General features: G+C 42.0%; 1 protein-coding gene across 1 annotated transcript in view; it reads right to left on the bottom strand.

Moving 5' to 3' along the window:
• Window positions 1–13,583, bottom strand: part of EDIL3 (EGF like repeats and discoidin domains 3) — a 390,724-nt gene that overhangs the window by 230,423 nt on the left and 146,718 nt on the right. The window lies entirely within an intron of this gene.

The raw sequence follows: 13,583 nt of genomic DNA on the forward strand, positions 1-13,583 counted from the left end.
ATCCCTAATGGTTAAAGTTCAGCAAAGGTATAAGCAATTGAAAACAATTTCTTATAATGGAAAGCACTGGGCAGTCTCAACTACAGGCAGCCTTACCTGAGCCACGTATAATTTTTTTATACAAACTTCAGAGTGACTATTGTGCTTATAAAACTGAGCAACTGGTCACACTCTCTGCAGCCATACCCAGTGTGGAGCAGTACTGTTATATAATCTCTCTCAGATAGCTACTGGCAGTGCAGCCCAATTCAAATATCCAGCAGCCTTTCTATCCTAATCCCGAGAAGAAAATGGGCCAATTTCACTGAACTGCAAGGTATTTTTGTGCTATCTGGACAAATATTCACTAAGGAATAATCTGGAAATACCAATTAATTTCCACTCCTGACCTAAGCAAGATATGAAGCCTTTAAAAGCAATAGTCTACTATGCAAATCTACTATACCACCTGGCATTTTTATTTTTATTGCACAAGCTCCTATTTCATCAGAATGGCTGTGTTCAATGTTATCTTTATAGAGTATTTTTATTTTACTTCTCTGTTCAGCTTAGAATATGTGGAAAAATAATTAGCAAGAGAGCTCTAGGCACTGAAGAAGAAAATGTGCAGTTCTATTTTTAAAAAAGGAAAATTTGTTACAAATGTGTAAGGCAAGCTGAATGAAAGTGTAAAGTTCCATTACAGACACGGGGGGGGGGGGGGGGAGTGGAAAAGTGTGATCCTATCCATTAGAAGATACTATTCAAAATGCATGAGATACAGAATAATTTTGCATATTGCACAGAATTTCTTTTGCCCCCCCCCAAATGACACGAGGCAATGCTATCACAAATCCACAACACTGCTTGGAGAGAGCAACAGATACAGTAACAGAATATTGCATAGGGTATTAAAATCAGAGGGCACTTCATAAGTCTTTCACACACAAGATCATGACATGATACCCAATTACACTGTATTGTTATGTCTTCTGTGCCAGGGCTCAGGAAATTTCTTATCACTGTGCCTTAAGAACTCACTACCACTGCAATACTACGGCTAGCCTCCAACCTTGTCCCTAACGTTCATCTGGATTTATGTTGGTGACTGAGAGAAGTCAAACGTGCAAGAGAGGGGTTTGAACCTTTTATGAATACAAGTGCTTTCTGGAAAGATTTGCTGAGAGCACTACTGAAGTATAAGGTGCATGGTTCTTTTGTTATTCCTCTGTGATAAACATTACAGCAGTAATAATTTGAACTTCTTAGAACCAATAAAAGCGATCACTGGGGCAATGCTATGCAACATGCTGAGCTGCCCTGGCTGTGAAATTGAATTTCACAGCCACACTCCATTTAATATTAATAAGGCAAATATATACTACATTATGGCATAGAAATGATTTAACTCCAATGGAAATACTAACCACAATAAGGTCTCATATGTTTTCACTTTTGGCTCAGAATGTAGTTCTCAGTGAATCAATGAAGGGCTGTGGATACCTTAACAAAGAGCTTGCACAGAAGCCCTTCTCTTTTAGACTGTGATGGACCTGTGTGGCAGCTAAGGATGCATGTGTTTACAGGTTGTAGAGGAGAGCAATTGAGGAATCTGTTTATTTGTTTTCCATTTAAGCAAAAGCACTTTCTCATACTTCTCACACAACTATAACCCAGGGGGGAGGTTTACTCCTGAAAAATATAACAAGAGTATTCATTGTTTACTCCTGAAAAATATAACAAGAGTAGGGCTCTATTATCTCTCAGCCTTTGTACATCTGTACAGGTGCGTAAGGGGAAACTCATCCCCTTAAATGGCCTATCCAGACCTTGGGTTTGGGTATGCAGGAGTAAGTGGGTGATGTACACCTGATCCTATTCCCCTCCTCACTCACACACAAGCACCTGAGCAGGAATCTGTACGTAGGTGGAACCAAGTTTCCATGACCTGAACATGCTGGCCAATGGAGAGTGTAAGAATCGTTCTTCTTGGAGTTATTGTTCACGTTGATTCCAATCAGGTGTGCGCACGCTGCATGCAAGATCATCAGAAAGTTTTCTGTTAGCAGGTCCCGGCAGGTCGGCTGTGGAGCCCCTGGAGTGGCACCTTCATGGCGCTCAATATATAACCCTCCAGACCCGACACCCCTTCAGTTCCTTCCTCCCGTCTGTGACAGCCATTGGAACTGCATTTGCTTGTCTTGCAAGTGCTTCCCTTAGTTTTCTTCTTTAGCCTGTAGTTTTGTAGTCTAGATTTCAGTTAGTAGTTAGTTTAGATTAGTGTATATAGTAGTTTGGGTTAGGGTGTGGGATCATCCCCTATCTTTTACTTGCATACTTTCACGTAGCCATTCGGCCTGCGCACAGACGGTTCCTATGGTTTGTGGTCAACCACAAACGTTATTAGTTCACGGTCCTCCCATTTGGTCTATCAATGGCTCCCTGAGTGTTCACCAAGTGTATGTCAGTCATAGCAGCCTTCCTCCACAGGAGGCAGATGCAGGTATATCCCTACCTTGATGATTGGTTAATAAGGAGGCAGGTAGAGTCTCAAGGCCAATTAGTCAGATTCACTTTTGAGACACTGGGACTCCTCCTCAACATGAACAAGTCAACCTTATCACTGACCCAAAGAATAAAATTCATTGGAGTAGGGCTGGACTCGGTACAGGCAAGGGCGTTCCTGCCAGAGACCCAGTTCCAAGCCATAACCGACATTATTCAAAACCTCAGGTGGTACCCGACCACTACAGCAAGGGGATGCTGGAGTCTCCTCGGCCACTTATCACTGTCAGCCTTCACTTACGTGGTCCAACATGCCAGACTGAGGCTCAGACCTCTACAAGCATGGCTTACATTGGTCTACTGCCCAGGGTGTGACAGACTGGACTCAGTGGTCACTGTGCCAGAGCAAGTACTTAAGTCCCTCCGATGGTGGCTCAACCCTTGGTCGGTGAGCAAGGAAGTCCCCTTCAACAGCCCACAACCCTCTCTGTCCCTAGTAACCCTCTCTGTCCCTAGTGGGTTGGGGCATTCACCTGGGAGATCTCTGAATGGAAGGCATATGGTCGCAGAATGAGTTCTCACTCCATATGAATATCAAGGAGCTCAGAGCGGCGCGACGAGCCTGCCAGACCTTCCTGTCCCTACTATAAGGCCAGTGAGTGGCAATGACCAACAACACCATTGCCATGTTTTACATCAATGAACGGGGCAGAGCCCATTCCTCCCCCATATGTTGCGAAGCCCTTCAGCTATGGGGGTTTTGCATAGCCCACTCCATTCACCTGGAGGTGTCATATCTCCCGGGAATACAGAATGAATGAGTGGATCACATCAGCAGGTCATTCTGCAAACACGAGTGGCTCATCTGTCCAGATGTCATACATTGCACCTTCCAAAGGTGTGTGTGGGGTTCCCCAGGTAGATCTGTTTGCCACACAGAGCAACAGAAAGTGCCCAATGTTCTGTTCCTTCCAGAAACACAGTCCAAGCTCGATCTTGGATGTGTCCACGCTACCCTGGGGGGACCGTCTTGTGTATGCCTTTCCACAGGTCCCACTCTAACACAAGGTACTGCTCAAGATTCACATAGACAAAGCAGAAATAATTCTGTTGGCCCCAGCATGGCTATGCCAACATTGGTACACCATGCTTCTGGAGCTGTCCGTGGACACACCAATCCTGCTACCGCTTTACACAGATCTCATCACCCAGGACCACGGTTGCCTTCACCACCCAGACCTCCAGTCCCTCCATCTCACCGCGTGGAAGCTTCATAGTTAAACCCCCTGGAGCTCCTGTTCTTGAAACTGATAAGGCAGGTTCTCCTCGGCAGTAGAAAACCATCTACCTAACTAAGTGAAAGAGGTTCATTTGCTGGTGTGCCCAGCATTGCACACCTCCAATCCAGTCGCCTATACCACTCATCCTGGATTACCTCCTGCATCTGAAACAACAGGGTCTAGCAGGATCATCCCTCAGGGTACACCTTGCTGCTAGTTCAGCCTTCCACCCGGCAGAGTTTGGGCATTCCATGTTCGCCAACCCCATTGTAGGGCATTTCCTCAAGTGCCTGGAAAGATTATATCCACAGACTCGATGACCTGTGCCTGCATGGGACCTCAATCTGGTCCTCTCCAGGCTAATGGGGCCCCCTTTCGAACCATTGGTGACTTGCTCCCTTCTGTATTTGTCATGGAAGGTGGCATTCCTGGTCGCCATCACATCGGCTAGGAGGGTGTCCGACCCACCCTACATGGTCTTCCACAAAGACAAGGTGCAACTCAGGCCTCACCCAGCCTTCCTTCCCAAGATGGTGTCCCAATTTCATACTAGCCAAGACATTTTTCTACCAGTCTTCTGTCCTAAGCCTCATAACAGTGCACAGGAGCAGAAGCTTCACTCATTGGATGTCCGGCGTGCACTATCATTCTACATCAAGAGCACTAAACCTTTCAGGAAATCGAACCAGCTGTTCATTGCGGTGGCAGACTGGATGAAAGGGCTCCCAGTTTCTTTCCAACACATTTCTTCCTGGATCATGGACTGCATCTGCACATGTGACGAGCTGGCTAAGGTCCCAGCCCCAGCTATTAGGGCACACTCCACCAGGGCGCAAGCCTCATCAGTGGCTTTCCTGGCCCAGATCACCATTCAGGAGATCTGCAGAGCGGCAACCTGGTCATCGGTGTATATGTTCGCCACTCACTATGCTATCACTGAGTATTCCAGAGATGATGCGGCATTCGGCAGAGTGGTGCTCCAGTCAGCGATTCCTTAACTCCGACCCCACCTCCGGATTAGAGCTTGGGAGTCATCTGATTGGAATTGATGTGAACAGTCACTCGAAGAAGAAAAATGGTTACTCACCTTCTCATAACTGTTGTTCTTCGAAACGTGTTGTTCACACATAGTTCACATGTTGTTCACTTTGGTTGTTGAATTCTAATAAGATGCACCTGGGAGAAGTCTAGAGTACCATCCAGAACAATGCTGTGGTGAATTCTGAAGTAGCAGGGTTTAATAATGCCTCTGTTAACTTTATTTTCATATCTTCTGTTAAACCTTTTTCTTATCTTGAGGCTGATTCTGCCACCTTTACTCACATTGAATACTGGAAATATTTTCAGAGTGCAATGTGACTTTTCACCAAGTCAGGTACTGTTGTATGAGGTCTAGCCCTTTAGCTTCTCCTATGTCCATTGCTATTTTTTGTTTCCCACTATAAATCCTGTCTCTGTTACTGCCTTTTTATTTTGTTCTGAACCATCTGCTGTTTTTTGGGTGGGGTTGTTTTTTTTTTTCTGTTCTAACCCTTTTACTCCTTTTTCTGTATTCAGTTCTGTGCTGGGTCAGTTATCCTTTCTTATTTCAGACCCCATAGACATTTCCCATGCTTGCTGGATTTCTCTACAAGGACCTTCTATACATTTTAGTTTGCTCTTGTCAATTGATGTTAAAGTTTACAAAGGTTAAAATTAGAAATAAGGAAGGAAAAAGAATCCATACCACAAAATAGTATCAAAAAATGAAGGCTTTCCCAACAGGTTCCACTTAACAGTTATAAATAATGCTGTTATGTATTGTGACAAAGCTCTGTCCTTGCCTCTGTGGGTCCCATGTTTCCTGGAGGATTTCGCTAGCCTCAGAGGCTCACTGTGACCCTCCACGTAACCCTTCTTTCCTCTAGAGACAAGGGTCAAGTCTACTGAGCCATTTTCATCATAAGCCAGGAAGAGAAGTGAGGAGAAGTTATCCTTCCTTGCACAGTCTCTGTTGTCTCCCAGTCTCAGTGATTAATCAGGGGGCAAAGGTGGTGGTGGGGGGGGAGTCCGGGCCCACCCTCTACTCCGGGCTCCAGCCCAGGGACCCTAATAGTATCAGCTGTGGTAGCTCACCTTTTAGAAACACGACATGTACAATTCCCCGGGCTACTTCCCCCACAGCAGCCCTCACTTCCTCAAGCTCCACTTCACCCTTACCTCAGGGCCTCCTTCCTTGTGCCTGATATGGTGTGTACTACTCAGCCTCTCCAACAGCACAACTTCCTTCCATAGCTCCTGACATGCACCTGACTGGCTGGGAGGCTTTTAACTAGTTTCAGCCAGCCCCTGATTGGCTTCAGGTGTCCCAATCACCTAGCATTCTCCCTGCCTTCTAGAAAGTTCTTAATTGGCCCGAGGCGTCTTAATTGACCTGGAGCAGCTTCCATTTCAGTTAGCCTGGTACCAGGGATTTGTTTAGCCTGGAGCTAATATATCTATCTCCCACTACTTTTCTATAGCCATCTGGCCTTGCCCCGTCACAGTATCCATCTGTACCTAAATACCTACATCACAGAGCTGTTGTGAGGATTAGGTAATATTTGTTTATAAATCATTTTGAAGATTAAATGTATTACATCCAGTGGAAGGTATTATTACTTTCTATCCTGCATCTCTACTCCATTAAAAACAACATCAAGTCTAAACTTTAAAGCATCTTTCACTCTTATGAGGTGCCTAATATATTTGCATATTCCATGTATATGAACATTAAACGCCAATTGCCTACTATCCTCGGCTTTTAAAAAGAGTAGATTGTTCATTGACAACAACAACAAAGACTGTTCTTGGTTCAGAGTAATGATTTTGAAGAGAAAGAGGGAATGCATTTATTTCTGCATTCTAAGTAAAGGAGTAAAAGCAGGTGAACAAAGTGAAGCATGTTTATCTGTGCCATCTCTCATCTTGCTTTGAAGAAATTACACTTTGATATTCTCAGAAACCATTCCATATTCAGGGAAATAAGATGTTAAGCCTTAGGGGGAGGAGAGGAAACACATTAATCTAGGATGAACATTTTGAGATACAAAGCTTCATATAAGCAGGTCATCCAGCAGCAGCTGATATAGACAAACTGTTCTCGGATATAAATTATCACAGTGCAGAGGCCTCCAAGTTAAAGAAGCCACTAGGAGAGACTCACACTCATGGCTGTACACTAGGAGAGGTGGTGTCTGTTAGAAAGCACCTCAGAGAAGATTTTTCTAGCTGTCTTTCCATGATTGGGGGAGAAAAAAATAGCAGTCAGAAATGCAGATGAAAACAGTAACTATGTCTGAATTCACTGAAGTGGTTCAAAAGAAAGGATTCACAGATATCTGAGATAAAACTAGGCACCAAGCTAACCCAGAATGTAATAGAAGCTGTTCCAGAACTTTAAAGCACTTCTACAGAGAAAGGACACAAAAATGCTGTCAAAACCAAAAAGGATTTAGCTTGAAAGTTATCCTTACAAACCAATCAGATATTTTCAAAAAATGTTGAGACTGGAAGCTGTGTCTTACAGAAAAGTGTAAGCTCCTTCGCAGCTGAGAAGAGCCCATTTAGTTCATTGCCTACATAACCAAAACAATGACGCCACATATATATTTTGAAATGTCATTTCTCTAGATATAGACTCATTTAAGAACAGACAAGACACCTATTATTTGAGGATTATAAAGATACTAATCCTTTCACATAGGCTGTAATAATGGCCACTGGCCAGGGTAAAATTCAGTGACTATACACTTCTGATGGGCTTACATGCAAAAGGCCAGTGTGTCTTGGATGCTGAGAGCCAAACTCCATCATGAAATGTAGAATCCAGGATTATCATTTTATCCTGCTGATCAAATGGAAAAAAAATTCCCTAATTGTGATGTTACAACCCATAATCTTTATGGAAATATGCTTATGATACGGATATGGCATAAGAGATATATTTTATGCAAAATGGGTCTTCTAAGGTATCATCAGAGAGGTTATAATTTACTGAATGTGATTATCCAATTTGTATGCATGTATCATTTCTGTATCTAAAGTCAGGAATACTGACTATGTAACAATTCTGATGAAGTGGGTTCTAGCCCATGAAAGCTTATGCCCAAATAAATTTGTTAGTCTCTAAGGTGCCACAAGGACTCCTTTTTTTTTTTTTTGCTGATACAGACTAACACAGCTACCACTCTGAAACGAATTACAACTCTGTGTGTATTTGAGAGACACCCACCAGACAACAGGCCATCAGCCTCAATGGGCCATTAGGAAAAAGACAATGAGTCTTCAAAGCTGTGGATTCCCCCATCTTCCGGGAGTTCCTTCCTGTGTACGTTGCAAATAATTCTGGTTTCATGGTTGCTTTGACACTGCAAGGTCAGGTGATAATATCACCTGGTAAAAAGTGCCATCTTGAACATTGCTGGTACTTTTCCACTGGAAACAAAGGCTTCCTGCCTTATGTAAATTCTATTTAAGGCTGGGGAGTAAGGAAAACAGTAAGAAAAAAAATCTTCTCCATTGCCTTCCTGCCCAAGAAGAAAGACTGCTGAAAGTACCTGAACAGACAAAGGAACTGAGCTGTGGGAAAGGCAAGGGTTGAGTCAAGACTGAGACAGAGGAGTATACTCTGTAAAGAGAAATACCTGGAACTCTAAGCTACAGAAACTCTGCAACTTGCCTAAAACAACATTTAGGGTGAGAAATTACTTCTTGAAACCAGTCTCTAAGATCTTAAGCTTAGTATGCGTGTTTTGTTTTATTTGCTTAGTAATCTGCCTTGTTCTTTTTGCTATCCCTTATAATCACGTAAAACCTACCTTTTATAGTTAATAAACTTGGTTTTGCTTATTATTAAACCCAGTTTGTGGAATTTCTAATGTGGCGGGGGGGGGAGGAGAAGTTGTGCATATCTTCCTCCACATCGAGGGAGGGGGCAAATTTATGAGCTTACGTTGTATAGATCTCTCTACAGTGCAAGACCATATTATTTTGGGTGTACTTTCCAGATGGATGGTGCACTTGAGTGCTGGGCAATTTCCTAGCTGAGTCTTCTCAAAGAGAGCTGTTTGCAGACTCTGTGTGATTCTACAGCTGGTGCGTTCCTACCTGTGCATGTGTGCTGCCAGAGGCCAGAGAGCCTAATTCAGCAAAACAGGGAGAGGGAGCCCAGGCTAGTGGAGCAGGCAGGCTCAGTGAAATCCCAGTAGATCAGGTGGCAACCCAAAATGGAGGTCCAACCCGTCACACTAATGACCATCACTATGGCATTAGAAATATCTAATCATGACAATACGCATAAGCTCAATAAAATATCAACAAGATTCAGATACATATCCTTGATCTACACAATATTACTGCTTCAAGAATGGTATCATTTGGGGAAAAGTACGGATGGCTATTTGTATTAGCATTGCTATTTATCAGTTGTCCTTTTTTCCCCCAACTATGCAATGTGTTGGGATATGTAAGGGTTAAGTAAAGACATGGAAAACCGCGAGTGTGTTGGCATGATATCAGGGAGTAGGCACAGGCATGCACTATTCCTTTTCTTAATAAATAAAGTGTTATCCCTTTCCCCTCCCTCCTCATTGATAAGGGTTGCAGCTGCATAAGAAATGCAGGGATCTAAAGGATACCTTCTGAGGAAAGAAGTGTTATTTCCTCCTCCCTTCCTTTCCCAACTTCATAAGCGAGCCCTGGGTCATGGCCACTTCCACCTTCCTCTGAGAACTGCTGATGAGGGAGATTTATGGCAAAAGACCGTTGCAAAGAAATGTATTTTCAAGGTAAAAATGCTTGTATGACATGCGTAATGGGCATACTAACAGTGGGCATACTAACAGTATGGGTGTTTCTATTACTTAATAAGGTTTTGGGGGGCATTGTAACAGATGTAGGCATTTACATATTAACTTAAATAAAATGAGTGTGATGTAATTAATCCAGTGCTTACTGGACAATTGGGTCCAGGGGAACAAGTATCGCAATAAAGAAGCCCGTACTCAAATCTGCCTCTGGGTTAACCTGTATCTTTTCACCTTTTGTGATTGACGGCATTGTCCTTGTTCTACAAAATTCCAACATCATACCTGAAGAAAAGTATTCAGAGTACAATCATAAGATACTTATGATTTTGAATGATAAATGATTACCCCCGAGCCTTGCAATTATGAAAATGTCCTTACAATCCTCCAAAATCACTTCCATGTTAACTCTACTCCCCTGGCATCATAATGTTAATTATACTCCTCCAAAACAAGTACCACAAACTAGATGAAAAATGTAAAGAACAAGCATTCTTTGTAGAGAAAGAAAACACTTGAGCTTCAGAAGAAACTTCCAGTACCTGAAAGAAGTTTAACTCTCTCACTTTAGAAAGCTTCCTTCTTTGAGAGTCTGATCCAATTCCTGCTGAAGTCAATGGAAAGACTCCCATTTACTGCAGTAGGCTTAGGATCAGGCCCCTAATATAAATCTATATAACATGCATCTTTCATCAAGAAGAAAAATGTTTTGAGTCCCAAAAGTGGTATTATAGGGAAGGATTATTTGATTTATGCAGAACACAGAGTTCTAAATGCCAATAAAAGCTGGGAAAATAATTGTATTAAAAACACTTCCATAAGAATGTTGCAATCTATTACTTTCAGAACAATACCATCTGGTCATATCTTAAAGCAAAATGAACAGAAACTATAAATTAAAAAGCTTTCAAAGATCTCAAATTGTTTAGTCCATTTCAGGGTATAAATTAACATTTAGATAAAGAATATTTTCATTCTGTGCATAATAGGAGAAATCCTGGAGTAATTTCTTTGAACAAGCAACACATATATGAGAAGCTTTTTTCTCTTAATTTTAAGTTTATTTTCATATAATAGCACTACATAAAGAAGGTTAGAAGACTGGGTCTAATCTTACACCCATTGAGGTCTATGAGAGTTTTGATTTTGGCTTCCTTAGGAACAAGATGGAGTATTTTTTTGTCACAACTTACACTGAGCTTCTGGACCACAGATTCACTGCTTCCTGTTTAAGGCCCCAATTAAGCACCTGCTTACAGAGTCAGTGGGACCAATCACAGACTTAAAGTTTAGTGTTGCCTTATGTGACCTTGCGGCTTTCCCTCCTTCCTTTGTAGAATAAACTGTGGATCATTTGCCAGGATCACCCTATCCCTTGCCTGTGGCACATAATAGTTTTGTCTCATCTGGACTCTAAAACTTTGGTCTAATTTTGGTTGCTGGGTTTAGTGTCACAGTGCTGGCTGGTGTTAGTAGCCTGTGATATACAGCAGGTCAGATTGGATGTTCTGGTGGTCCCTTCTGAGTCAGAGAGAGTCAGAGAGAGCTTTGTTGGATCAGGACCTGAAGCATGACACGATATATCTAGCAATACAACCAGAGTGGGTAATGCAAACTGTTTCCATTATATTAATTCAAATTTTAAAATGCATTTGTTTGGGTCAGATTTGTTCTCCTTGTATATATACTTTTTGTGAATCCTTGGAGTAGCTGAGTTTTACTGGCACAAATGTTTACAGTAAGAGTATTTCAACCCAAATTGTGAATTCACCTGTTGGAAGAATTTGTACCAGAAACATTTGTGCACTTATCCAGACCATGGAACGGAAACAATATAATGTTTTGTGTCTGTGCAGCATCTAGCACAAGGAGTCCTGGTCCATAGCTTTGTCTACATGGGGAAATTTACCAGCATTACTATACCAGTATAATTATATCACAATTGTACCAGAGTAACACCTCAGGTGGATACACTTACTTGGAATAACAGTGGCTTTTTTCAGCTTAGCTTATGTCCCACAAAGAGGCCACTGTTATTCGGCGTAAGTGTCCATGTTGAGAGTTATACCAGTATGACTGTAACAATATAATTATACCAATAAAGTAGTGCTGGTAAATTTCCCCATGCCCTGAGATTCCTAGGCACTCCCAGAATGCACAAAACACTGTGCCACTTATTTGATCACAACTAAGCAACATAGTTTCAGTTTGAAACATTTCAAATATTTGTGACCATTTAATCAAGTGAAATATATTCATGGAAGTTTGCAAAAATATTAATAAATAATGAATTAATTCAAGGAACTTGTGAATTGCATAAGGATATTCCACCAGCAAAAAAGCAGCTAAATTTCTCTCTCTCTCAATCTCTCTCTCTCTCTCTCACACACACACACATACACCCCATTCATTGCAAATTATGAGCTCAGTTCTGTCGAACACAAGTTTTATTTGGAAGAAACATTCCAAAATACTGATGAAGGGCACAGTGTTACAGTGGAGAGGAAAACAAAAACAAAAAAAACCCTCTCAAATTATACTCTTCTGTGGTGCTACTGGGGAGTCGAGTACATAATTTTTTAGGGTGCTCTGAGACCCAGGAAATCCATTTAGCAGATCTAGCAGCACTCCAAGATGCTCTCTATCTGGTCTTCTTAGCAAGTGAGTTGAGAGCATTGTGTTTTTTTTCCTCTTAATTCATATGCCTGGTAGGAATTTTTGCAATGGGACTACTTGTGGGAGTGCCTGCTCTATATTGTGCACTAGCTGGCACAAGCTAGCTCTATATTGTGTAGATATGTGTATGTTTATGCCCACAAACTCACAGCATACTAGTGGGGGGGGGAGGGGGAAGCATAGCTAAGACAGTTGCAGAAGGTTCAATATGAATGCTTCAATTTCTAATGCAAAAATTGGAACTGTAATGCCGACCGACCCCAGTCATTAGCAGGCGGGATTGAACCTGGGACCTCTGGAGCTTACTGGATGAGCCTCTACAGCCAATCGGCTGTTAGCTAAGGCTCTAAGCAGACTCATTTAACACTCTCTAAGTGGTCTCGGTGCCACTAGATGAGACAGAACACCACACCCAGAAGGTGTGTGGGTTGCACAACAATGGTTTTAATAGCTTTTGACTTTAATAGCTATGTCTGCTTTTGACATTTATTTTATTTGAAAATATGTAATAGCTGCTTATTAAGATATATTAAACAAATTTTTAATGCTGAAGGGTCCTTCTACAATGGATTCTCAGAAGGCTGGAACTTTTAAAAATGATTTAAAAATATCTTTAAATATGTTTAAGCAATTTAAGGTTCTCTTATCCAAACTCTTCTTTCCAATATCCTTCATACTTTTGCTCTTGCACAGTTTGTTTAATCTCTGACACTATCTCCTTTTATTAAGCAACTTCAGCTGCCTCCTTTCCCTCTTCCCACTTTTCAGTACCTTTCTTGCTTATTCTCCCTCTCTGCTCACCTTTTACCCTTCTCACTCTTATTCCCCCTCTTAATTATTTATATTTCCCTCAATATCATAGTATTTGAGCACCTCACAACCTTTAATGTATTTTCCTCACAACACCCCTGTGAGGTCGGGTACTTGAGGGAGAAGCACTATTTCCCCAATCTTACAGATGGTGAACTGAATCTCGGCGGGGCTAAGTGACTTTCCCAAGGTCAGACAGGAAGTCAGTGGCAGAGCAAGGACTTAGACCAGGTGTCCCAAGTCCTGGGTCATGTTTGTACTTACAGAGCCTAGGCTCACATAGCTATGTCAACAAAGCCCCCTAGTGGAGAGATAGCACATGCACAGAGAAGGAGGTGTTCTGCTGGCATAGCTGGCATCTGTCCAAATGACATTAGCTATGCCTACCAAGGCACTCTTCTGTCATTATATTTACATCTACACTAGAAAGTTTTGCCAGCATAGCTACTTCAGCTAGGGGTGTGTGACTTTTTGACACTCCTAGCTGATGTATCTTTGTCTATAATGT

Source organism: Natator depressus, chromosome 5 (assembly GCF_965152275.1).
Source record: "Natator depressus isolate rNatDep1 chromosome 5, rNatDep2.hap1, whole genome shotgun sequence".
Taxonomy (NCBI): Eukaryota; Metazoa; Chordata; order Testudines; family Cheloniidae; genus Natator; species Natator depressus.